Raw genomic sequence first — 27,906 nt, 5'->3', positions numbered from 1 at the left:
TTGTTGTTTTGGGTTCACGTTTATACAACCTTTCTGCATTTCCTGTCTAGAGAAGATCCTTTAGCATTTGTTGAAGAGCTGGTTTGGTGGTGCTGAATTCTCTCAGCTTTTGCTTGCCTGTAAAGCTTTTGAATTCTCCTTCGTATCTGAATGAGATCCTTGCTGGGTACAGTAATCTGGGTTGTAGGTTATTCTCTTTCATTACTTTAAGTACTTCCTGCCATTCCCTTCTGGCCTGAAGAGTTTGTATTGAAACGTCAGATGTTATCCTTATGGGAATCCCCTTGTGTGTTATTTGTTGTTTCTCCCTTGCTGCTTTTATATTTGTTCTTCTGGTGTTTGATCTTTATGTGAATTGATTAATATGTGTCTTGGGGTGTTTTCGCCTTGGGGTTTAATCCTGTTTGGGACTCTCTTGGGTTTCATTTGACTTGGGTGGCTATTTCCTTCCCATTTTTAGGGAAGTTTCAGCTATTATCTCCTCGAGTATTTTCTCATGCCCTTTCTTTTTGTCTTCTCTCTTCTGGACTCCTATGATTCGAATGTTGGGCGTTTTCAACAGTGTCCCAGCAGTATTTCCCTGAGGTTGTCCTCATTTCTTTTGATCCTTTTTTCTTTTTTTCTCTCTGCTTCATTTATTTCCACCATTTTATCTTCTATCTCACTTATCCTATCTTCTGCCTCCGTTATTCTACTCTTGGTTCCCTCCAAAGTGTTTTTTATCTCATTCATTGCATTATTCATTTTTAATTGACTCTTTTTTATTTCTTCTAGGTCTTTATTAAACAGTTCTTGAATCTTTTCAATCTTTGTTTCCAGGCTATTTATCTGTAACTCCATTTTGTTTTCAAGATTTTGGATCATTTTTATTATCATTATTCTAAATTCTTTTTCAGGTAGATTCCCTATCTCCTCCTCTTTTGTTTGACTTGGTGGGCATTTTTCATGTTCCTTTACCTGTTGGGTATTTCTTTGCCTTTTCATCTTGTTTAGATTGCTGTATCTGGAGTGGGCTTTCTGTATTCTGGAGGTCTGTGGTTCCTTTTTATTGTGGAGGATTAACCCAGTGGGTGGGGTTAGACGATTGGCCTGTCAAGATTTCCTGGTTAGGGGAGCTTGTGTCAGTGTTCTGGTGCGTGGAACTTGATTTCTTCTCTTTGGAGAGCAATGGAGTGCCCAGTAATGAGTTTTGAGATGGGTCTATGTGTTAGGTGCGACCTTGGGTAGCCTGTATGTTGATGTTCAGGGCTATGTTCCTGCGGTGCTGGAGAATTTGCGTGGTATGTCTTGCTCTAAAACTTATTGGCTCTTGGGTGGTGGTTGGTTTCAGTGTAGGTATGAAGGCTTTTGGACAGTCACTTATTACTTAATGTTCCATGTAGTCAGGAGTTTTCTGGTGTTCTCAGGTTTTGGGCTTAAGTCTCCTGCCTCTGGATTTCAGTTTTATTCTTCCTGTAGTCTCAGGACTTCTCCAACTATACAGCCCTGATAAGAAAACTTCTAGGTTAATGGCTAAAAGATTCTCCCCCGTTAGGGACACCCAGAGAGGTTCACAGAGTTACATGAAGAGGAGAGGGAGGAGGGAGATAGAGATGAGCAGGAGGAGAAAAAGGGGGACTCAAGAGGAGAGAGACAGATCTACGCAACTGTCTGTTCCCAGAGTGTTCTCCGTAGCCCAGTCACCTACAAAGATTCACAGAATTGGATTGGGAAGAGAAGGGGAAAGGAGGAAATAGAGGTGTTCTGAGGTAGAAAACAGAGTCAAGATTGGGAGAGAATAATCTTCGGTTTAAAAATAGGGCTTCTCTTCTTTTTTTTTTTTGTAAGGTTATAGTGTATTGAAAATGAAAATTAAGGAGTAGTAGAGGAGTACTAGAGGACTTTAAAAGAAATAAGAGAAAAAGAAAAATAGAAAATAGAAGAGAAAAAGGAAAGAAAAAAAGAAAAAAGAAAGAAAAAGAAAAAAAGAAAGAAAAAAACAAGAAAGAAAAAAAAAGAAAAAAAAAAAGAAAGAAAAAAAAAATTTTTTTTTCCCCCTAATTAAAAAATCGTAAAAGTCTATGGAAATGAAAGTTAAGGAGTAATGGGGGAGTAATAGGGGATTTTAAAGGAAAATAAAAGAGAAAAAAGAAAAGAGAAAAAAAAGAAAAAAGTAAAATTATATCTAGGAGTTTCTCTGGAGCTGTTGCGGTCAGTGTGGGTTCGGCTCAGTTTCAGATAGCTCCTCGTTCCAGCTTACGCTTCTCGATATCTACAGGCCCCTTCTGGTGTAGTCAATGTTTCCTAGAGGGATTTTAATCTGTTGCACCAGTCCTTTCTGAAGCGGTTCCCTTTGTTTATTTGGCTTCTGTTTGCCGGTCTCTTCAGAGCCTCATTTCCGCCCTAACACAGGCGGGCGGAGGTGGACTCTTATTCAGGTATCTAGTTCCGTCGCTCTGCGGGGAGGGGCTTGCGCTGCAGGGAGAGGCTGGCGCCGTGGGGACAGGCTTGCGCCGCGGGGATGGGCTGGGGCTGCTTTCTCCGTCTGCGCTGCTCAGGCTCCGGCTGTTCTACATGGAGCGCGCCCCGCGCTGCGCGAGGCTCCAGCCCTCGGGTGTTCCACAAAAGCGCGGAGCGAAAAGCTGCGCCTGCTCTCTGTGCCTTCCCCGTCAGAGCAGTCCAGGCAGCCAGGGGCTTGGTGGGCGCACTCTCCCCAGGTGTGGCGCACTCACTCCCTTCCGCGGACCCAGTCTCAGTTTCTGCTGGCGCCAGTCGGGTGCGCGCGCCTTCCGCCCTCTGCGTCCCCAGCCCCAGTCCCCGCCCGCGCCGGTCGGGTGCCTGCGCCCTGTGTCTCGCCGCGACCTTCCCCTCCCCCCTGCCTCCTGCCTCCGGCGGGGCTGGGCCGGTCCATAGCCTGCGAGCTCTTCTCTGGATTTTCTCGGTCTCTTTGTTCTGCGAACGGCCGGCAGTGTGTTCGGGCCGGTTAATTTACTCTCTCTCTTTTGGTCTCCCACAGTTCAAGTTGGCAACTCACAGAAGCTCCCTCCGATTGTCCTCAGGGCACTCAGGCCCAGACCCTACCCCAAGCAATGCCGCCTAAGACTCCCTTCCCGGGACGGACCTCCATCCTTAGATCTTTTGTCTCACTTTTTATATTTTGTCCTACCTCCTTTCGAAGACAATGGGCTGCTTTTCTGGGCGCCTGATGACCTCAGCTAGCGATCAGAAGTTGTTTTGCGAAGTTTGCTCTGCGTTCAGTTATTCTTTTGATGAATTTGTAGGAGAGAAAGTGGTCTCCCCGTCCTACTCCTCCGCCATCTTGGCTCCTCCTCAAATTATATTTAAATAATTACATTGACATAGATACTGTTTATTGGTTTAAAATTTTCAGAATCTATATACAAACCATTAAAGACAATTATGGTCATAATACTGAATATAAATTATAAAATTAAAAGTTTAGATAGCAGAACTTAGAAGAGAGAAAGAAGAAGGAAAAGTGAAGTTAAGGGCAAGGGGTTAATATCTTTAACACTGTCACACTGGGAAGTTGCTAGTTCAGGTCAAAAGTTGACAAAATAAGAATACAGCTTTAAAAATATTTAAAATTCCAGATGTGGCAGGGAGAGTAATTAATAGTGATGATTAACAGCAATGACATATAGAGAGGATGGGTAGGGATGAATTAAGTGAGCTAGTTGTCATCATTTGTAAGTTTACCTTTGAATAAAAAAATGAGGTAAACAATAGAGGAAGCAAAATCAAAATAAGAGTGTTTACTTTCTAGGAAATAGTGTGGACCATTTATTTCAGCTAAAAATAGTGCAGTTTAGTAAAACTGGACAGCTGAAAACCTAAAGAAATTATCAGTGGCCCATGGACCAGCAAAGTTGACATCACTTGGGAGTGAATTGGAGATAATCTTGTATCCACCACTCCAGACCTAGAGAATCAGAAGACACATTTTGATAAGATCTCCAGGTGATTTGAGAAACACTCAGCTGGTGATCTAATTGTTCTGGGAGCCATCTTGTGTAAAACACCACCTAACTGCTCTTATTAAAACAATCTCCTCAGAGCCAGTGGTGGTAGCTCCCGCCGCCATCTCTTCTCCCTCTGTTTTGTCTTCTCTGGGGCTTCAGTCTTTTCACTGACATTCAGGAGAATGTTAACTACAGCTTTTTTGGGTTTAATCTGAGTCTGCACCAAAGGAAGGAGGCCCTGAAAATTCCTGAGGACTTGCAGGATGACGGGTAAGCTTGGAATGAGGAGAGATGGACATTCACAGTGAGAGCAGCTAGCAGGGACCCGTGGGATCCTTTCTAGTGGAGTATTTCTTTGTTCCCCGCCAGGGAATGTAGCAGGTATCAGTTATAGTCACACATATCTGTGTGTTTTGCTAACTCTATGGTATTCTGTGGTGCTTTTATGAGTTGCACACAGCAAGACAATTAGGTAAATTAGCACTCCTCCTTTAAAAAAAAATTAAATCATTATTTTATTTCTGTTATGAGTTGAATTGTGTACCCTTCCCCCAAATTCATATTTTTAAAACTTAACACCCATTATCTCAGAATGAATTAGCATTTGTTCTTAGGTCTCAACTCTAAGAGAAAACAAGCCATAGACAATCACAATTCAAATTCGCAGCTGAAGGGTTTTAGTAGCTGATCAGACACTCGACCTCCAGAACACTGATTATTATGGGAAAGGTTCATGCAGGCCAGAAAATATTTAATGGGACTAACATTTTTGAAACTATAAAATAGGAACCCTTTGATCTAGCTTTTCTAGGGGGTGAAAATTTAAATTTGTGTTTTCTTTACATATTTTACTTTCTTTGAAATTTGATTGAAAACAGGCTGGGGTATGCGAGTCAAAGTTGTATTTTATTCATTGCTGGCTTGTCTCTTGCCTCTGGGCAAGAGTATGTGGGGTTCATCCTGCCCAGCAATGAGATTTCTTTTTATTCTTAAAACAGTCTTCCTGGGAAGGGACTGTAGACCTTATTGTAACATGTGATGATTCAGTTGCTTAGCACACGGTTCATTCTCTGGTTGCTTGGGATATGGGTACTCTGTGCTTGTTTTGGGTTTAAGCCAAGTCTGAGCCACGTCCGTCTGCACGGGCTGGCCGGCTGCACTCTGACTCCGGGCAGCACTGGCTGTTACTCTCCTAGTCATCTTTTTATCTTTCTGGGTAATCTTCAGCTTATTGGTTCCTGCCTTTAATACTCCCATCTGGCTTCTTTCGTTCTTTTTTTTTAAATAAAAACATCTGTCTGAAACTTACATAGTCATCCCCATGACCACTTGGTTATTTAGAGTAATGTTCTTCTTGTGTGGAACTGGGGTCCACAATAACTCCTTATATAGAACATGGGAGAAACTTGCTGCAAGTCTGGGTAACTAGATGACTATTGAGAATGTTTAGGCCATTTCCTTCTTTGGTCTCTCTGATTGGTAACTTTTCAAAGGAAAATTTACTCTGGGGACAGAGAGCTTGTCTTCCACCCTCCCTGAAAAATATCCATTGTCTCTGAAGATGACAATATTGCACAGGCACTTTGATCAAACTGAAACAGATGAAAGAAAGACCTATTATATGAATTAACTATTAGGTTAATTTTCTGGAGAAAGCTTATCTTTTTGCTATCTATGTTTTTGTTAAATTATACCTCTTGATTTTTCATTGTTTTTGATACATTTACTGAGGAATTAAGAGATCTCAATTAGAGATAACAGGGTTTGCCTTTTGCTTATGTGTGTGAAATATTCTGTTCAGTTCAGTCTCTCAGTCGTGTCCAACTCACTGCAACCCCATGAACCGCAGCACACCAGGCCTCCCTGTCCATCACCAACTCCCAGAGTTTACCCAAACTCATGTCCATTGAGTCAGTGATGCCATCCAACCATCTCATCCTCTGTTGTCCCCTTCTCCTCCTGCCTTCAATCTTTCCCAACATCAGGGTCTTTTCAAATGAGTCAGCTCTTTGCATCAGGTGGCCAAAATATTGGAGTTTCAGCTTCAACATCAGTCCTTCCAGTGAACACCCAGGACTGATCTCCTTTAGGATAGACTGGTTGGATCTCCTTGTAGTCCAAGGAACTCTCTCAAGAGTCTCCTCCAACACCACAGTTCAAAAGCATCAATTCTTCAGTGCTCAGCTTTCTTTATAGTCCAACTCTCGCATCCATACATGACTACTGGAAAAACCACAGCCTTGACGAGATGGACCTTTGTTGACAAAGTAATGTCTCTGCTTTTTAATATGCTGTCTAGGTTAGTCATAACTTTCCTTCCAAGGAGTAAGTGTCTACTCCTTGGCTGCAATCACCATCTGCAGTGATTTTGGTGTATAATATTAGTGACTAAACTTATTAACCTTAGTGCTTCCTTTAGACATAATTTAAAGTAAAAGGTACATGTGGAAATTTTTAATGTGATGAATGTGTACCATGTATTGATGGTGTTGGTTAAGCTACTATATACATTTGTCCACACTCTTCAAATCATACACTTAAAAATTGCCAAATTACATTGTATAAATAATACTTCAGTAAAACTGATTAAAAAGAAGTAATGCTAAGTAAAAATGATTGAAATCTTAGATTTTCCTACCACATGTTAGCATTGTTTCCTCCAAACCATCCCAAATATCTTTTTCCTTTTGTTCCTTATGTATTGTTTTAAGTGTTCTTGGGCTGCTTACAAAAGAGTACCAAGGACTGGGTGGCTTATAAAAAAAGACAGAAATTAGAACCAAGAAATTACAGTGCTGCTGTAACAAATACAAAAAATATGGAATCAGCCTTAGAACTGGACAGTGGGTGGAGCAGGAAGAGTTTTAATGTGTTCAAAAGAGCCTGTGTGTGTTAGTCGCTTAGTTGTGTCTGACTCTTTGCGACCCAGTGGACTGTAGCCCACTGGTCTCCTCTGTCCATGGGAGTCTTCAGGCAAGAATACTGAAGTGGGTCACAATTCTCTTCTCCAGGGTATCTTCCTGACTTTGGGATCAAACCTGGGTCTCCCACATTGCAGGCATATTGTTTACCATCTGAGCCACCAGGGAAAACCAGATTGACATAAATGGATCTTTAAAGGCAGTTTTGGTGAAAGTCAAAAAGAAAGAGCTATAGAGAAAACCTCAATCTTAGAAAATGCCTAAGCGGTCCTAAACAAATTGTTATCAGGAACAAGGACAGTAAAGGCCATTCTGATGAGATTTCATTTGGAAATGAGGAACACATTATTAAACAGTGGAGGAAAGGCCATCCTTGTAAAGTGGCAAAGAGCTTGGCTGAATTGTATTCATGTCCCAACATTTTATTGAAAGTAGGACTTGAGAACAATGACACTGGGTATTGAGCCAAAGAAATTGCTAAACAAAGTGTTGAAGGTGAGCCTTGGCCCTTCCTGACAGCTTATAGTAAAATTTGAGAGAAATGATTTAAAGAAGGAATTGGTAAGCAAAGAAAGAAGTTGAAAATCTGGAAAATTCTCAGCCCATTCATACTGAGAAAAGTAAGAACACTGAAGATGTGGCCAAGTGACTGTATGACTAAACTAGTATCGGTCACCCACCTGAAGAGAAAGTGCAAGTCGCTCAGTCATGACTGACTCTTCGCGACCCCATGGACTATACAGTGCATGGAATTCTCTAGGCCAGAATACTGGAGTGGGTAGCCTTTCCCTTCTCCAGGGAATCTTCCCAACCCAGGGATCAAACCCAGGTCTCCCACATTGCAGGTGGATTCTTCACCAGCTGAGCCACAAGGGAAACCCAAGAATACTGGGCTGGGTAGCCTATCCCTTCCCCAGCAGATCTTCCCAACCCAGGAATTAAACCGGGGTCTCCTGCATTGCAGGTGGATTCTTTACCAACTGAGTTATCAGGGAAGCCCATCTGAACATAAGCCAGGAATTACTCCAAAGCAATAGAAGAATGACCTAGAAGGTGACTGAGAGATAATCAGAGCTGCCAATTCCATCACAGGTCCCTAGTGCAGGGAGAGGGGGACAGATGGGTAGGCAGAGTGGTTTCAAAGTGGGTTCTACTGTGCCCGTGTGACCCCTGTGTGTGATGCCAGAGCTCTCTCACATCACAGACTCTACCTGGGTGCCCCCTGCCCCGCTGTCCTCTGGTTCAGTGTTCCTTGTTCATCCCAGGTGCAGCTACAGGGGGCCCAGTGCAGCTCAGCCTTGAAGGCCAGACCTCCAGAAAGATTCAGGCAGCAAAATGTGGTGGCATCTATATGATGCTGTCTCCACTGGCATGCAGAGCATGTGGCCTCAGGGGCATGGCAGTCTCCTTGTAGGTTTGAGGTTAGAGCTGCCTGGAGCCACAGGGAAACTGCCCCCAGCCCAGGAGAACGGTGGCATGGGGAGGAGGGGGGCACTCCCCAGCAGGGGTGATGTTGCCATGCTATGAGCCCGGAAGGCAGAGCATTGAGCCAAAGGGGATTATTCTTGAGCTTTAAGGTTTAATGTTATCTGCCTCATTAGGTTCTGGATTTACATGAGGCTGTTACTCCTTTCTTGTTTCTCCCTTTTGGAATTGGAATGTCTCGTCTATGCCTGTCCCATTATTGTTTTTTGGAAGTGCATAACATGTTTGGTTTCACAGGTTCACAGGTGGGGAGGAATTTGCTCAGGATGACTCATACTTCAAGTCTCACCCGTATATGATTTAGATGATGTTTAGATGAGAGCTTGGACTTAGACCTTAAAGTTGATACTGCAACAAGCTAAAACTTTGGGGGCTCTTGGATGGATTGAATGTATTCTGTGTGCTGGAAAGATACGGATTTAGGGAGGTCACGGGAGGAATGCAACAGACTGAATGTGTCTTCCCCCAGATTCACACATTGAAACCTACTCCCCAGCATGATGGTATATGAAGGTGAAGTCTTTGGGAGGTGACTAGGTCACAAAGGTCAAGCCTTCATGAATGGGGTTAGGGCCCTTATAAAAGGGCCTCAGAGAGCTTCCTTGCTTCTCCTACCAGTGAGGACTCAATGAGCAAAAGCCGATAAACCAAGAAACACCAAACACTGAATCTCCAGAAACCTTGATTTGGGACTTCCCAGAACTGTGAGAAAGAAATGTTTGTTGTTTAAACCACCTATTCTATGATGTTTTTGTTAGAGCTGTCTGAATGGACTAAGATAGGTATTACATTCTTGGTTTCAACACTCATTGTCAGTCCCAGGAGACGGGTTTTCAAGGTCTTATCATTTTCACCAGATTTGTGCTGATTTTTCTTAGATTTGGTAAATCTAATGTGAAGCAGATTCTTGTTAACTACATTCTTGCTGCTTATAAGGAATGGTCAGAGGAGCAACCCACTGATGGGCAACAGGTATTTGCCTGTGTTCACACATTCAATAAGTGCCTGTGTTAATTGTGTTCCAGGCTAAGCAGCAATACCCATGCTTAATTGCATTTCTCTGGCCCCTGCTCATGAATCTGTGGCCCAGGCTAGCTTTCCAGAATCAAGCTAGTCTCCTGGTTTTGCACTTCTCCTTTGTCTTTCTGGAGCTTAAAAAAAATCAAAACCCCCTCCCTGCTTCAAAAAATACTTCTGTGTTATTATATTTTTATCTCTTTCCATGTATTATATCTGCCAAATAAGACTGTAAGGCCCTTGAGGGCAGCCACCAACGGTCCCTCACACTGATCAGAAGAGACACCTTGTGCTGGAGAGGTTTTAAATTCAGGTTCTAGCAGCTACATGCTTCTGTTATAGCATTTACCATGCTTAACTAAAATTGTCGACTTGTATTTGTAAAATTAATAACTCCTCGATGGCCTATGTCTTTCTGTTTGTTGTATGCTCAGTACACAGCTCTGAACTTGGTAAGACGTTCAAAAATCTTAGGTTAAAAAGCAGGGTTATTAACAGGAGGGATGATGAAAGACACAGTTAACCAAAATATTTACACCTTTTTTCTGCAAAGTTACTTGAATTGCTACCTCAAATTTCATACTTTGATTCTGAAATTGTATTGTGAACGATTTGGGACTGTTTGTTATCTGAGTGAAATGATACCTTCGCAAACTAACAGCCAGGTTTAGTTTGGCTAGTGTTTCTCAAATGTGTTTAGTGGTTATTCATTTTAAAAAAAACATTTACCCTGAAAGCAGGAAAGGAAGAATGTCTATTAATACATACGCGTATACAAATACATGTATACAGATGTATATACGCAAAGGCCATAGTTATATCTACTCTTAGCCTTACTTAACACTATGATGCATTCTGATATTTTTTTCCCTCTATTATGTTCAAGTCTCCTTATATTTTTTAAAAATACAGGTTGTAGGGCCCACTTATTGATTTCATGCTCACGAATGCAACCACTGCCATTATCACACATATATCTGTGCTAGGTGTTAAAAAGAAAAAAAAATAATTTCTGAAATAAAGATCTGGACATTGAGTGTTGCCAGGGGAGAGATGGCTAGCAAGGAAAAGACCCTAGGCCCTTAGACTGGGTGAAAGGAGGTCATTCAAAGAAAGGGGTGTGTGAGAAGAGGCTCCAAAGATAACTTCTCCTACTTCCCATTGCATTTTTATAGTCCAATGTTCACCTGTCTTTCCAGCTGGTCTGTGAACGCTTCCAGGACAAGAACTATACATTATTCATCTTCTTACCTTCATTGCCTAACAAGGCTCCTGGGCTTAATAAATATTTGCTAGGTAGAGGATAAGATAAAGAGCTAATATTTATCAAGCACTTACCATGTGCCGCACAAGCATGTGAATAGATGCTGTTGGTTCTCTGCTCAAATCCTCTTACCTGAGGACTGATCGTTAATGCTCACTGCTACCCTCTTCTGCATAGAACTGCCACCTGGCCCTCTATCCCACCATTTTCCTAAGCCACTAACCAGTGGCCGATGACCAGTCCCCTGCCTCTATAGTACAGTTGCTGCTCCAGATCTTCCCATGGATCAGGCTAAAGCAATTTCCAGAGGAGACCACATCCTTGTTCAGATTTCTTACTCTGCTCTATTCTGCTTTTCTTACTCTTTTATTAAAAAATCACATTCACAAGAAACTCTACCTCACACTCTGCTTCTGGGGAACCACCCGAAGAGAACCTGGTTCCAAGCAATTTACAGTGCTACTTATCTAGTCCTGAGAGCAAGTCGTGGAGATAGCTGTTTACTGAAAATGGGCCCAGGGCTGTGAAGACACGCAGCGGTGCCCTGAGACTTGCACAGAGGAAGTCTGGTCCTTGCCGGGTCTCTGTCCCTCACCCACACTGCCTCCAGGCTCGGGTCTGTGACTGGCTCACAGGACCGGTGGGCACACCACTCATGGATGAGCACTGGAGGAAGGGTGGCCGGTCCCCCAGTTCTGCACATTGTCTCTTATTTATTAGCGCTATTCAAGCTATGGATGAGATTATTTACATTTTTGAAAAGTACAGCAGAGACATATTCTTTGGTTTATTTAAAATTTTGCAAATAGAGGCTATTTCAACTTTCATTCTATCAATTCAGCAACAGAGAATTCATTGTAAAGGTAAAACTAACATGACAGACGATATTTGTGTACTCTCAGTTTTTCACTGAACTTGACTAATCCACAGACATTTGATTGAAAGCCTGCTCATGCTGGTGGTTAAAATCCAATTTGCAGTAAGCTACTTGTTCACTGTCAAGGTTAACAGTTTCTAAGCTACAGAGAGATGAGGAAAATATCTGTAGTCAATGAATTGCCATTTGCCTTTTTTGCAAAACATGATTCTGGGTTTCTATGTTTCATTTATAAGCTCTGCGGTTGCTGCTTCCCATTCTATAGCTAGATTATCATTCGCTGCCAACACCAAATATACTTATCACATTATAGGAGTTTTTTTTTTCTTCTTTTAAGTATCAAAGTTTCGAGTATTGAGCACTTGGTTATTTACTGCCCAGAGTTAAGAAAAGAGGCAAAATAGCATAGCAATTCAGCACATTTTTGGTATCAGAATAGGTTTCAATTTTCTAGCGGTGTGACACATGGTATATCATTTAACATATCTGAGCTCAGTTTGTTAATCTTTAAAAGTAATAATACTTTCTACCTTGTGGGATTGTGGAAATAGTCCAATAGGATGCTTAACATAGTACCTAATACTACATAAAATAAAAAATATTAGTCACTAAGTCATGTCCGACTCTTTGTGACCCCAAGGACTGTAGCCTGTCAGGCTCCTCTGTCCATGTAATTCTCCAGGAAAGATACTGGAGTTGATTGCCATTCCCTTCTCCAGGGGATCTTCCTGACCCAGGGATCAAACCCAGGTCACCTGCATTGCTGGCAGATTCTTTGTCATCTCAGCCAACAGCAAAGCCCCAATACTACATAAGTGCTCATTAAAAGCTAGTTTCTGTTGTTATTATTATTACTATTACTGTATGTTTTATTTTGGTCACTATCATTCAGTCTTTATCTTTCAGTAATACTATTCCAATTTCCTTTTGGTAAATGGCCTCTGCTGCTTCATGGCAAATAGATGGAGAAACAGTGGCTGACTTCATTTTTTGGGCTCCAAAATCACTGCAGATGGTGATTGCAGCCATGAAATTAAAAGACGCTTACTCCTTGGAAGAAAAGTTATGACCAACCTAGACAGCATATTAAAAAGCAGAGACATTACTTTGTCAACAAAAGTCCATCTCGTCAAGGCTATGGTTTTTCCAGTAGTCATGTATGGATGTAAGAGTTGGACTATAAAGAAAGCTGAGTGCTGAAGAATTGATGCTTTTAAACTGTGGTGTTGGAGAAGACTTTTGAGAGTTCCTTGGACTACAAGGAGATCCAACCAGTCCATCCTAAAGGAGATCAGTCCTGGGTATTCATTGGAAGGACTGATGTTGAAGCTGAAACTCCAATATTTTGGCCACCTGATGCAAAGAGCTGACTCATTTGAAAAGACTGATGTTGGGAAAGATTGAAGGCAGGAGGAGAGGGGGACGACAGAGGATGAGATGGTTGGATGGCATCACTGACTCAATGGACATGAGTTTGGGTAAACTCTGGGAGTTGGTGATGGACAGGGAGGCCTGGCGTGCTGCCGTCCATGGGGTCACAGAGAGTTGGATACACCTGAGTGATTAAACTGAACTAAACTGAACTCTGCTATTTGAACAATCTTGCTGAGATTATAATTGAAGGAGATTTGATCTTCCTTAGCTGAGAGGTTGATATGTGTCCTAAAATAGGCTATTAGACTCTTCTGGGGCTTTGGGGCCTGAGAGGTAAGATGCAAGAATGGAGGCTAAACTAACAAAATAATTGGAGCAGAATCAGTCACGTGGCAGCTCTGTTGATACAGGAAAACCCAGCGGTGTCTCTGGTCCCTGCCCTGCCTAAGCCTGCTTCTCCAGGCCTCTGGTTCTCTGAGCCACACCGCACCTTGAAATGAATTCTCTTTTGCTCGTATTACTCAGAGCTGGATTCTGTTTCTTGCAACTAAATTAGTCCTGAATATTCATTGGAAGGACTGATGCTGAAGCTGAAACTCCAATACTTTGGCCACCTGATGTGAAGAAATGACTCATTGGAAAAGACACTGATGCTGGGAAAGATTGAAGGCGGGAGGAGAAGGGGACAACAGAGGATGAGATGGTTGGATGGTATCACCGACTCAATGGACATGAGTTTGAGTAAACTTCGGGAGTTGGTGATGGACAGGGAGGCCTGGCGTGCTTCAGTCCACGGGGTCACAAAGAGTCGGACATGACTGAGCCACTAAACTGAAAGAATGTAAAAAGATATTAATTATATAAATATAATTAAGGCCAGTTTTTCCAGGCAAGACAGCTGTCATGAATCTGAAATACATTATTTCTTAGACCTGCTATTATACTCTTCTCCTTTCTATAGGGATCTTTGAGCTGCAGGTAATTTGAAGACGTCGTTGTAGAAAGATCCATAATCTTGTTCACCGTTCTACCCCTAGTAGAGGAACCAGTGCTCAGCAATATTTGCTGAATGAAAAGAGGAATATTTTCAGCCTGCCTTCTCAGTTTACATCATTGTTGGGGTTAGAATAGCATTCTAGTTCTTTTGTGAGATGTAGATCTTTTATATAATCCCTGGATTGAGAGGATCCCCTGGAGAAGGAAATGGCAACCCACTCCTGTTTTCTTGCCTAGAGAATCCTATGGACTAGTGGGTTACCCTCCATAGTGTCGCAAAAAGCCAGACACGACCGAAGCAGCTTAGCATGTACGCACGTAGTTTTTTATATACAGCTTCTTCTGGGTATAGAGTTAGGCATTACTTTTGTGCGCATGCTCAGTGATGTCCTACTCTTTGCAACCCTAAGGACTATAGCCTCCCAGGCTCTTATGTCCATGTGATTTTCCAAGCAATAATATTGGAGTAGGTTGCCATTTCCTTCTCTGGGGGATCTTCCTGACCCAGGGATTAAACCCATGTCTCCTTCGTCTTTTGCATTGGCAGGCATTCTTTTTACCACTGAGCCACCTGGCATCAGTTCAGTACTTAAATGTATTACTCCACTAGTCCTCACAGTGATTTCAAGAGGTAGGTATTTTTAATTTCCATTTTGCACTTAGTAAACTCTCAGATAATTTAAGAAAATCGCCTGAGGTTGCATGCTTAGTAAGAGACAGTGTCAGGATTTGAACCCAGCTCTGCCTGATTTCCATAGTCTAAACATTTTTCAGCATATTGTGGAAACCTCTAAATTATTTCATATCCTTTTGTTTTCTATCCTTTTCATTCATAGAATTGTCCGGCATCCTATTTTTGTGCATTTCCTTAGGGTAAATGCAAGGAATGGTGTTATGACTATCAGGTAGTTAAACTGACATGCAAACAAGTATGTTAAAACTTGCATGTTCACATGAGTGTTGTCCCTTTCGAGATACTCATCATGGAAAGTTTTGCTTTTTATTCTCAACATATTCTCTCAACATGCCTGTGTCTCCTTCTCCTGAGTGCTCTTAATATAGCAACTCTTTGCCCTTTGAGAAGATATTTGATCTTTAAAACAGCCAGAGGCATTTGGAGGGCAATCTAGTGAAGAAGATGGACAGTCACGTTGGGAAGGACCATTTTTAGTGAAAAATGACGTATGAGTGTTAAGTGTTGAAGCTGGTCCATTGTGACAACTCCTGAAGGCTCTGGCTCCCCAGACCCCTGCCATCTGCCCTGAGGATCAGCTCCAACCTGTAATTCATTTGCTTCCCACCGCCCCCAGGCTGTCCATTGCCTTTGCTTTCTTTTACCACTATAGCCAGAGTCTTGCATAGGTTGATGTTCTTCCCATTCAACAACAGCAAGATGTTTCATTTGTGTCAAAATCTGTAGACACCCTAGAACATTGGCATTTAGTGGGTAGAGGCCAAAGATGCTGCTAAATATCCTGCAGTGTACAGTAGAGCCCCCTGCTTCTTATTTTTTTACTATTATTGAAGCATAGTTGATTTACAACTTGGTGTTTCCTTGTTAAAGGGATTTTACCAGCTTCTTACTATGCTTTGGTTTTAATTGTAATTAACTCAAGTCATGCTCAGTTTCATATGAGATGATCACAACCAGCTGAAGGGGAGATTGTTACAGAGAACTAGACCTGGATATGCAGTGTATAGGTTCAGAATGACCTGGCATTAGGTTGCTGACCTAGTAGCCTCTATAAAACCTGGGGCGAGGGGGAGTGGAAAAGGGATGCAGAAATAAGAGAAGGACAGTGAGGGCAGGGACTTAGTATGAGGTTTGCATTTCAGGACCATAATTCAGCTCTTCTCAGACAAGGTTATTTGTATTTAAAGTGGATATATGTGTATGTATGGGCTTTCCAGGTGGTGTAGTAAAGAATCAGCCTCCCGATGTAGGAGACACAAGAGACGTGGGTTCAATCCCTGGGTCAGGAACATCCCCTGGAGCAGGAAATGGCCGCCCACTCCAATATTCTTGCCTGGAAAATTCCATCGACAGAGGAGCTGGGTGGGATACAATCCATGGGGTCGCAAAGAGCCAGGCATAATGGAGCATGCACATATACGTGTACACACATATATGTATAATGATTCACTTTGCTGTGCGCCTGAAACTAACACAACACTGTAAATCAGCTATACTCCAGTGAAAATTTTAAAATATCATCCACATTGATGACAATTATTTGCTTGTGTTGTTGTCAGAGCAGGTGTTTGGTATACTGCCTTTGATGTGTCTCATTGCTATTTGTTATTGGAAACCATGTTGACATTCCCAAGTGAATAGAATAATTCCTTTTAGTGGGAAAATCATTCCACCATAGCTTGCTTATTCCTATGAGGACTGATTTTAAGCCTCTGGTTGTAAATGTCCTTTGTTTGAAGCCTATTGTTGTCACCAGACAGGAAGGTAGGAACAGTTGCATCTGTTTTGTTTACACAGCATCCCCACTGCCCAAGAGACATATAATAGACTCCCTGTAACATTTATTGAATTATGATGGTGTAGTTGTCCCTTGAATATACATTGGTCCAGGACCCCCACCCACCCTGCACAGGTACCAAAATCTGAGGATGCTCAAGTTTCTTATATGAAATGACTAACTACAGTACAGTTAGCTCTACCAATCCACAGATAGGAGGACTGACTGTAACTGATTATGGGAAGGGGAGGAACCCAAGGGAAATAGACTAAAAAAAGTAGGAAGGTAAGAAGAATTAGACTTTTTTGTTCATTGGACATAGGATGGAATCTTGGGCACTTTTTACTTACCCCTTTAAAGGTTTGGTTGAGTTCAGGTCATATCTGACTTATAGACAAAGGTTAGATGTGATAAGAATTTGGTTATAGTTTATGAATATTAAAAATACATTTCAGTTCAGTTTAGTCATTCAGTCGTGTCTGACTCTTTGTGACCCCATGGACTGCAGCACGTCAGGTCTCCCTGTCCATCACCATCTCCTGGAGTTTACCCAAACTCGTGTCCATTGAGCCAGTGATGCAGTCCAACCATCTCATCCTCTGTCATCCCCTTCTCCTTCTGCTTTCAATCTTTTCTAGCGTCAGGGTCTTTTCAAATGAGTCATTTCATATCAGGTGGCCAAAGTTCTGGAGTTTCAACTTCAACATCAGTCCTTCCAATGGACACCCAGGACTGATCTCCTTTAGGATGGACTGGTTGGATCTCCTTGCAGTCCAAGGGACTCTCAAGAGTCTCCTCCAACACCACAGTTCAAAAGCATCAATTCTTCAGTGCTCCGCTTTCTTTCTAGTCCAACTCTCACATCCATACATGACCACTGGAAAAATCATAGCATTGACTAGACGGACCTTTGTTGACAAAGTAATGTCTCTGCTTTTTAATATGCTGTCTAGGTTGATCATAACTTTTCTTCCAAGGAGTAAGTGTCTTTTAATTTCATGGCTGCAGTCACCATCTGCAGTGATTTTGGAGCCCCCCAAAATAAAGTCTGCCACTGATTCCACTGTTTCCCCAACTATTTGCCATGAAGTGATGGGACCAGATGCCATGACCTTAGTTTTCTGAATGTTGAGCATTAAGCCAACTTTTTCACTCTTCTCTTTCACTTTCATCAAGAGGCTTTTTAGTTCCTCTTCACTTTCTGCCATAAAGGTGGTGTCGTCTGCATATCTGAGGTTATTGATATTTCTCCCAGCAATCTTGATTCCAGCTTGTGCTTCATCCAGCCCACCATTTCTCATGATGTACTCTGCATATAACTTAAATAAGCATGGTGACAATATACAGCCTTGATGTATTCCTTTTCCTATTTGGAACCAGTCTGTTGTTCCATGTCCAGTTCTAACTGTTGCTTCCTGGCCTGCATACAGATTTCTCAAGAGACAGGTCAGGTGATCTGGTATTCCCATCCTTTCAGAATGTTCCACAGTTTGTTGTGATCCACACAGTCAAAGGCTTTGGCATTTAAATTGTGTATTTGTGCTGAATAGGTGCTGTACCATTGTAAGAAATTGTGACTCATGGTCTGACATTTCGGATCAGTGTATTTGTATCTAACAGGCTTTGCATGAGAAACAGTGGGCTTCCCTGATGACAGCAGGTAAAGAATCCGCCTGCAGTGCAGGAGACACAGGAGACTTGAGTTCAACCCTAGGTCAGGAAAAGACCCTGGAGAAGGAAGTGGTAACCCACTCTAGTATTTTTGCCTGAAAACTCCCACGGACAGAGGAGTCTAATGGGCTATATAGTGCATGGGGTCTCTCAGAGTGGGGCATGGCTGAGCAAGTAAGCGCACACACAGGAGAAACAATGAAGCAGGGCTGGGTCTCTTCAAGGAAAGATAAGGAAACTTTCTTTACTTCAGTCAGCCTGAACTGCAGGAGCCTGAACTCCTTCAAACAGAAGTTGTCCTCCTGGCACAAGGTAGGGCTGGAAATGGAGGGCTGGCAGCTTCCTCCTCCTCAGCTCAACTCATGTTAACTTTCTTACCCAGTTTTGTTGTTGCTGTTCAGTTGCTGAGTCATGTCTGACTCGTTGCAACCCCACGGACTTTAATACACCCAGGCTTCCCTGTCCTTCCCTATCTCCTGGAGTTTGCTCAAACTCATGTCCATTGAGTCTATGATGCTATCTAACAATCTCATCCTCTACCACCCCCCTTTCCTTTTGCCTTCAATCTTTCCCAGCATCCGAGTCTTTTCCAGTGGGTTGGCTCTTTGCATCAGGTGGCCAGAGTATTGGAGCTTCAGCTTCGGAATCAGTCCTTCCAATGGATTTTCAGGGTCGATTTCCTTTAGGATTGACAGGGTTAATCTCCTTGACGTCTGAGGGACTCTCAAGAGTCTTCTCCAGCACCACAATTCAAATGCATCTGTTCTTTGGTGCTCAGCTTTCTTTATGGTTTTACTCTCCTATCTGTACTTGACTACTGGAAAAACCATAGCTTGGACTACTAAATGTACCTTTGTCAGCAAAGTGAAGGCTCTGCCCTTTTATTACGCTATCTAGGTTTGTCATGGGATTCCTTGCAAGGAGCAAGCGTCTTTTAATTTCATGGCTGTAGTCACCGTCTGCTGCTGCTGCTGCTAAGTCGCTTCAGTCGTGTCCGACTCTGTGTGACCCCATAGATGGCAGCCCACCAGACTCCCCTGTCCCTGGGATTCTCCAGGCAAGAGTACCGGAGTGGGGTGCCATTTCCTTCTCCACACCGTCTGTAGTACTCAGTTTAATTTTCTTTATGTTTCACTACCTTTCTTCCTTTTACTGTAAATCATGAATAAGACAACAGAGAATCTTGGGTGGAATTATATTTAGGGCCAGGTCAGTACTAAAAAACAAGTACTAAAAAACAATTTGCTACCTTAAACAGTAGCAAATTAACATTTTGTGGACAGCAAAAGTTTATTTAGGAAGTTATGCCTTGCCTGAAGCTTTCCTACAGGAATGAATGTAGGCTGGGCTGAGGAGAATGTTTCTTTAAACCCAAAAGCATAGTCACTGGTGGTTAGTGAATCATTCTCAGATTCATGAAAAAAATCTTCTATGTTGGGTATAATTGAGCAGGATTTCAATTTACTTCAACAACTACTCACTGAGTGAGACCTATGTTTCTATGTGCTCTGCCCCATATATATGAAGCAGGCTTCCCAGGTGGCGCTAGTGGCAGAGAACCTGCCTGCCAATGCAGGAGAAATAAGAGACTCAAGTTCGATCCCTGGGTCAGGAAGATCCTCTGGAGGAGGGCATGGCAGCCCACACCAGTATTCCTACCTGGAGAATCCCATGGACAAGGAGGCTGGCAGGCTAAGTCCATAAGTTGCAAAGAGTCAGACACGACTGAAGTGACTTAGCATGCACACTAAGCATGCATGCATATGTATAGATTACTATTGATTATGTGTTGGGTAGTTTGGAAATACTTGACCTGAGTAGGTTCAGGTATTTTCTGAGAGTTCAGTCAGTTGGAATAAAAGTTGTAATTTGAATTGTGTATCAAATAGAGAAAGAGAAATAGAAAAATCAAAACATTTTGCCAACTCTTGAATTTGTATATGTTTTCTGTCCCTGATGTGATTACATTTTTTAATTCCCCCCAATTAAGATGTTAAATTATTTGTGGGGAGGAAACTGGGTTTAACTAGTGTTCCCAAGCACATATTGTAGTGTAACTACTTTATAGACACTTGGTAAATACTGACTCATGAGGGCAAGTGTGTACTCCCAAGGGAGCATCCTCTGTGCTTGATATTTTCCATGAGAAGCAAACCCAGCATTGAAGCATCATTCTTCTAGATTGGGATCATTTCCTGAAAGCTTTCAGTACAATGACATTGATTAGCTGCCAGACTAATTGCTCCACCACCAACCTTCTTTCATAAGCAAATGGTGCCCAAGGGTAAAATAACATGCATACTGAGGCAAACTTTCCAACGTGTGCCCCTAAACCTTCCCCCGCAGTGGAGAAAGTGACCTTTCGGTGAACAAATGTTCTTTCACCTTCACTGTTTAGAAGTTGTTAACATTGGGCCAGCTATGTGATTGATGCATGAGTTTTCCTCTTTTCTGTGGAGTAAGTTCTCCTCTTTCCACCTCAGAGTTGTGAGCTTTTTATATTGTTTTCGTTTGATAAGGTGGCTGGGCTACCCATAAATTTGAATGTATTTTTTTAATGACCTGGTGGTGCTGAAAGAGTGTTATTCTGCTTTTGTAGGCTGCTGGCTTTTCTTTTGTCACTCACACTGCTAGTTAAACCTTTTGTGAATGTGCTCTTCTATTAATAATCTGTTTGAAATTAAAAAAATAATTTAAAAAATGAGTTTCTAGCTTATGGTTGTTTGTCTCAGGCAGATAAGAATGTCTTTTTTGAGTCTGTTAAAGAGGACAGATCTTTTAAAGTCACTCTTTCCAACAAGCTTTAGAGTTTTCCAAGTGGCGGAGGCATTAAAAAGATAGGAAACCCAGGGCCTGTACCAATTCTATTTAATAATTTTAAATTTGGAGGTATGAGGTTGCATACTCTGATGAAAGGGAAGATTGAGGCGGTATAGATGCATGACTAAGAATACAGATTCCGGGGTGAAATTTTTGACCTTGGGCAAGTACTTATCCTGTCTGTGCCTCAGTTTCCTTGCCTTTAAAATGAAAATAGTGGTAAAAATAGTACCTATTTCATAAGGGTTGTTGTGAAGAGTTAATGGGGGTCTGGTTGCCAGGGGGAAAGTATGGGGGGAAGGAGAGATAGTTAGGAAGTTTGGGATCAACATGTACCCACTGCTATATTTAAAATGTATGAACAGCAAGGCGCTACGGTATAGCAGAGGGAACTATGCTCAATATTATGTGGCAGTCTGTACGGGAGGAGAGTTTGGGGGAGAATCGATGTGGTATATGTATGACTGAGACCCTCTGCTGTCTACCTGAAACTCTCACAACATTGTGAATCCACTATACCCCAGTACAAAATAAAACGTTTTTAAAAAGTTAATGTATACAAAACGCTTAGGCCAGAATGCCTGGTGCACTGTGTTTCCTGAATGCTAGCCTTTACAGGGTCTCCAGCAACTCTGCAATCCTAATAGCTCTATTATTATTGTTTTAAAAATAATTTATTTCATGGCCAAAATGAACATGAAACAATATAAGACTATTTTTATCTTTATTCTATTTTATGTGAATATTTATAAAGTTTGCTGTGGAAATGTTAATATGTTTGATCTGGAGTGTTGTCCAATCTACTAGATGAGTTGCATATGTACGGTGTATGCACGATATTACTTTCCCTAAATCAGACAAGTTCTGAGTTCTGAAATAATCTGACCCAAAGAACAGGAGGTATGCGAGATAGGACAATATATTGGCAAAAATACTTCCTGTTTGATCATCCATCCTGCTGCTGCTTGGGCACATCCCTTGGTATTTACTTAATAGGAATTAGAGAAAACAGAAATTTCTCAGACTATTCACTCATTTGGGTTTCCCTGGTGGCTCAGACAGTAAAGAATCTGCCTGCAATGAAGGAGACCGAGGGTCGATCCCTGGGTCGGGAAGATCCCCTGGAGAGAAGGGAATGGCAACCCACTCCAATATTCTTGCCTGGAGAATTCCATGGACAGAGGAGCCTGGCAGGCTACAGTCCGTGGGGTTGCAAAGAGTCAGACGCAACTGAGCGACTAACACATATACATACACATTCACTCATTTATTAAATATTTATTGAACCCGACTATGTGCCAAACTCCCCTACTTATTTTCAGGAAGCTGATTGGCCAGTGATGGCTTTGCTTCACTGAGGACCTACTATGTGCAAGGCTTAATCTAGATCTATTATTAACATGGTCTCTGATCCTATAGAATAATCGGTTCTACGAGAGAAGAAACAGGTTCAGAAATGCTAGGTGGCCTGCTCACAGTTGGTGAATGCCTGCGCTGGACTAGACTCTGGTCTAATTGGCTCCACAGACCCCATTCTTTCCTCTTCACCGTGTTATGTTTGGCTGAGAGCACTTGGAGCTAATGGCTCTTAAAGAGGGTCTTGTAGATTTTTATCTCTCTGACATGTCACATTCTGTAAGGTCTTGCAAAACAGAAAGGTCCAGCGTGGGGGTGGGCTTACTAGTGTTTTTACTGCTTGACCTCCCTGGAAGGGTGTCACGACCTGTAGGGGGCATGTGAGCAGCCAGTCAGCTAGTCAGCCAAGTCGCAGATGAAAAGTGTACAAGGCGGGTATGCATGAAATATTGGAAAACGGCAAAGTCAGTTTTAACAACTCTTGCTAACATCTTTATGGAAGTGAAATAGATATACTACGAAAATCACAGTTCTTAAGTTTCCAATTCAATGAATTTTGATAAAAATTATACATCTGCGTAACTACCACCCTAGAAAGTATGTTGCCCTATATCAGTCAAATTTTACCTTGTAGACACCACCATTTTGATGTCTCCCTCCATTGCTTGGTTTCGCTTGTTCTTGAGCTTCATATAAATGGAATCAAATAGGATGCAATGCTGGTGTCTGCCCTATTCTTTTGACTAGTGCACTGTTTCTGAGATACATCCAATGTTGTGTTATTAGTAGTCATTCTTTGTTATTCTGTGTAGTATTGTATTATCTGAATATACTGCAATTTATTTTTCCTTTCTCTTGTTGGACATTTTGGTTGCTTCCAGTTTGGAGCTATTGAATAAATCTACTGTAGACATTGTGCAAGTCTTTTACAGATAAGACTTTTCATCTTTCCTGGGTAAATAACGAGGATTAGAGGTGTATAAGATAGGTATATATTTAAAAAGAAATTGCCAGTTTCAGTTTCACCTATGGGCTTCCCAGGTGGCACTAGTGGTAAAGAACCTGCTTGCCAATGCTGGAGATGTAAGAGACACAGACAGAGGTTCCATCCTTGGATCAGGAGGATCCTCTGGAGAAGGGCAGGGCAACCCACTCCAGTATTCTTGCCTGGAGGATCCCAAAGGACAGAGGAGCCTGGCAAGCTACAGTCTATAGCATGACGAAGAGTTGGACGTGACTGAACTGACTTAGCATGCACGCACGACAGTTTCAAAGTGGTTGCACACATTTCATACCACCAAGGCTTCAAGAGTTCTAGTTGTTCCTCATCCTGGCCATTCAGGTATACTCATTCTTTTTAACTTTAGCTTTTCTGGTGTGTGTGAAATGGTAAATCATTGTGATTTTAATTTGTACTTATCTGATAATTAATGATGTTAATTAACTATATTATTATGTGCTTATTGGCCATTTGTATATTTTCTTTTGTAAACTGACTTTGCAAGGCTTTGTTCATTTTTTTATTGGGTTGTCTCTTTTTTTTATTGATTTGACTTTAAAAGTTTTTCATATATTAAGATACAGATCTTCCTCAAAGATATGCATGTAACAAAGTTTTCCCTATTGTGTGGAAAACTGCAAAGTCAGTTTTTAAAAAGTAAAATTTTCCTGTGAGATAGCTGTAGGGTTTTAGTGCCTGCCTCATGCTAATTACAGTACTTGATGGACTGCTTTCGTCTTTCAAGCAGGTTTCTTTTCAATTGGCAAGAAGAGAGATGTTGCAGGAAGAGTTTTCATTGCTTATGTCCTCCCAATTTTTCCCCTTATAGACACTTCTCTGAAGTTAAAATGGTAACATGTGATTCATCCTGCAAAAATTTATTTTACTCTGTTTAAGGATCAGATTTATTTAATTAGAGGAAGTAAAAACGACTGAGCAAATTAAAACAACAAATCTAAAAATGGTTTTTTCCCCAAAAGGAACATTTAGAAAGATGTGGTAATTGTTTAAAAGTTTTCTTTTTAATTATAAAAGTAAACATACTTCATGTAGCATAAGTTGACAAATATTTTTAAAGACATGAAAACTAAGTACTGAAAGTTAGAATAACCAGTTCATTTAAGAAGTAAATAAAACAATCCACAGATTTCTGAATTTTAGGATTAATCTCTATTTTGCTTTTGTTAGACAAACCATGCTATGTTTCTTTCTGAAAACAAATATGTTAACAATTTGGGAGATATCACTAGAATTGGCTCTTGACCACATAATCAAGTGACATCCTGTAAAAGGCCGAGAGAAGGACTTGGGCTTGTTAATTTCCAACATCAAATCTATTACATATATCTTCCTGTTTGAACTCTCACATAATTGAAGAGGATCAAATAATGATCTAAGGCTACATTAGGGGAAGGAAGCATGGATTTTAGCCAAATTCATGCTTATACTTATCCTCTTAAGTATATATGAGCTATAGCTATGAAGCATTTTTCCCATTTGGACAGTAGTGACTGGGTGACTATTCAGATCTTCTTCTTAACTTTTGGGCTTAATACCTTCAGGCACAGGACACATCCAAGGGTAGGTTCCTAACCAGGTTGCTTATCTAGCTCTTTTGGTGTGTTCCTGTTCATTTGAGGAATCTAGCTTCCTCTTGATTCCTGGATCATTTTTTTTCTGTTATGGGCTGAGTTGTGTCCCTTCAAAATTCCTGGGTTGAAATCCTAACTCCCCAGTACCTCAGAGTTGGCTATATTTGGAAATAGAGTCTTTTAAAAGGTGATTAAGTTAAAATAAGGTTACCCAGGTGGGTCCTAATGCAACATGACTCATGTCCTTATAAGAAGAGGAAATTTGATCACAGACATATACAGAGAGAGGACCGCATGAAGACACGGGGAGAAGATGGTCATGTACAAGCCAAGGGAGGGGCCACGGAAGGGACCAACACAGCCAACACTGATCCTGAACCTCTAGCCTCCAGACTGCGAGACAACACATTTTTGCTGTCTAAGGCATCCGGTCTGTCGTGCTTTGTTGTGAAAGTCCTAGCCAATCAATATAGCCTCTAATGGACCATCGGGTCTTCCCTAGTGGCTCATCAGTAAGAATCCGCCTGTAATACAGGAGACCCAGGCTTGATCCCTGGGTCAGGAAGATTGCCCAGAGAAAGGAATGGCAACCCATTCCAGTATTCTTGCTTGGAAAATTCCATGGCCAGAGGAGCCTGATGGGCTACAGTCCATGGGGTCACAAAAAGTCAGACACAACTGAGCAACTAACATGCAATGGACCATCACTCCACCATTGTGAATATTGAGTTCTACTAGATCTGGATAGACCCTGAGCTAAATAGCAGCCCACGTATTCCTCAAAGGCTTAGAACATTTACATCAATCATTTCTTATTTTTATTCTTTTAGTATTTAAAAAAAATCAAAGTTGTAGTTTACTTGATGGTTTTGAAATATTACATAAATTTGACTTACTATGTATCTCCTAAATTCTATGTGATTTTCTACAAAATAGACATTCATGTAAAAGATATCAAACAAATATGTTTTTGGACTTTCAGAGAAAGAGAAAATAATCTTTAGATGTTTAATCATAAAATTTTTTTCTTGGGGGAAGTTACTGACCATTTCTATACTACAATTTCCTCTCTCAAATGCAGGAATAATAGTACCTACCTTTTGGAATTTTGGAGACTCAAATAAGATTTTTACTTAGAATAGCATAGGCACATGATGTTTGTTAGACACAATGCTTTGGAATCTTATTGATTCTTAAAAAATTAAGCAGTTCAGAAATAAATTTACACAAACATACATGCATATACAAGTTTTTTTTTCTTAATATGCTTGTATTGATTTTGGGGGGTGGGGCTGCACCACACAGCTTGTGGGTTCTTAGTTCCCCAACCAGGTATTGAACCTGGGCCCTTGGCAGTGAAAGTGTGGCGTTCTAACTACTGGACTGCCAGGGAATTACCTCTTGTACTGATTTAATACCAGGACAAAAGGAAAAAGTTTGAAGATGTGAGTACCTATTCTGAGAAGTGCTGTTATCTTTCCTGTTCTTTTTAGCTCTTCCAGTTGCTTGCCTTCAGGAGAGCAGCGAAGGGTCTTCATAAAGACCGACAGGCCTTTCCTCTGCCCTCCTTCTGGACTCCATCACTTCAGGATGAAGCTGGGACCACGTCTCAGGACTGACTTTTGGGCCCTCTGACTCTGCCTCCTGCTCAGTGTTTCCCAAATTCTCCCGTTTCAATAAATGGAATTGAGAGAAGTCGTCTTATCAAAGGTCAGTAAAAATTTTTTTTGATAGATTAAGAAGTAGATTCTTTAATATGGGGTGCTTGTGAAAGATACAAGGGGGCAGGCAAGAGAGCTCTGCCCTGGGGTGAGAGAGGATGGTTATGTCTCAGATCTCGGGTGAGTTCCCGTGATGGGCTGCCAAGTGAGGGCCCTTCACCTCACACAGGAAAGAATTTAAGAGTGAGCCGTAGTAAAGTGAAAACAGGTTCACTGAGAGAGATACACAGTCTATAGACAGAATGTGGTCCGTCTTGGAAGGTGAGGGGCCCTCTACAGACAAAGTGTGGGCTGTCTCAGAAGACGAGAGCCCCGAAGGTCAGTAAAGACTTGGTTAGCTATCGATACCTTGGAGTTTATTACTTAAATCAGGAAATCACATTTCTCCTCCTGACACCGAAGCTGAAACTGGAGGTGAACTGGTGTTTGAATGTTAGCAATGAGGCAGGAAGGGCAGGCCAAAGCGGCAGGAGGATGCTGAAGAGTGCGAGCGGCTGCAGGAAGCAGACAGGGGCCACGCTGGGAGGGGAGCACTCAGGGGGGCAGCACGATAAACGTACGCTGTTTGCAATATTGCTGAGGGCCTTGGGAGCCTGCTGTTGCCTAAAGAGGACTGAATTTCTCCACTCGCCTCCTCCCACCCTCGTGTCTTTCCCTTCTCTCTCCCACCACCCACGTTATTTACTCCTGGGTGCAGGGCCGCCTAAAGCACAGCACTGCTGTAGATGAAAGTCACCCCCTCAAGCCTCATGATTTATTACCTAGCTTCCCCACCTCTCTCTCAGCTTCCCTTCCTGCTGTGTCCAGGCCTGATCTCCTCAGTCCAGAGCTTACTGTTCATTCCCACCTGGCCTGGGTCAGGGCTCCACTGGGGCCCCACATTCAGACTTGTGTTCCCTCGTCTAGAGGCACCCAGTACATTCTTACCCCTTTTGCCTGTACAGTGTCACTTCCTTGGGGAGGCCTTGTCTGAGACCCTGAATGAAATTAGGCTTCTCTAAGACATATTCCTGGTGGCATAACCTGTCCTTCCCTGAATCTGCCTCTGTTGGCAATGGCACATTTATCTGCATGATTGGTGATTCACATCTATATCCTGTGTTAGATTGTAACCTCTAGAGGGAGTTTGCTTTTCTTACCACTGTGTCCCCAGGCCGAGTACAATGTCTGGCATGGACTAAATTCCTGATGAATGCTTGTTCTGATGAATAGATGAAGGCCTCTTGGAGCATGCTTATGATACCTCTGCTTGACATCCAAGGAATGAAGCCATCCTCATCATCTAAGGAGGCCAGTATGTGGGCAAGAACTAGAGTATTGAGAGAGTAGCCCAGGCATTTTCAGCACCTCCTAAGGCTTTGGCCCCATTGACTCCTGTG

The 27,906-nt window shown here is 42.0% G+C and overlaps 1 long non-coding RNA gene across 1 annotated transcript in view; it reads left to right on the top strand.

Annotated features, from left to right (window-relative positions):
• LOC122439565 overlaps positions 1-26,510 on the top strand; it is a 75,816-nt gene extending 49,306 nt beyond the window's left edge. Inside the window, exon 3 of the long non-coding RNA XR_006268919.1 lies at positions 26,300-26,510. This is a non-coding gene — a long non-coding RNA (uncharacterized LOC122439565). The remainder of the gene's footprint in view (positions 1-26,299) is intronic.
• The last annotated feature ends 1,396 nt before the right edge of the window (positions 26,511-27,906 follow it).

The sequence above is a fragment of the Cervus canadensis genome, chromosome 4 (assembly GCF_019320065.1).
Source record: "Cervus canadensis isolate Bull #8, Minnesota chromosome 4, ASM1932006v1, whole genome shotgun sequence".
Lineage (NCBI taxonomy): Eukaryota > Metazoa > Chordata > Mammalia > Artiodactyla > Cervidae > Cervus > Cervus canadensis.
This window is presented reverse-complemented; position numbering and strand designations above follow the sequence as displayed.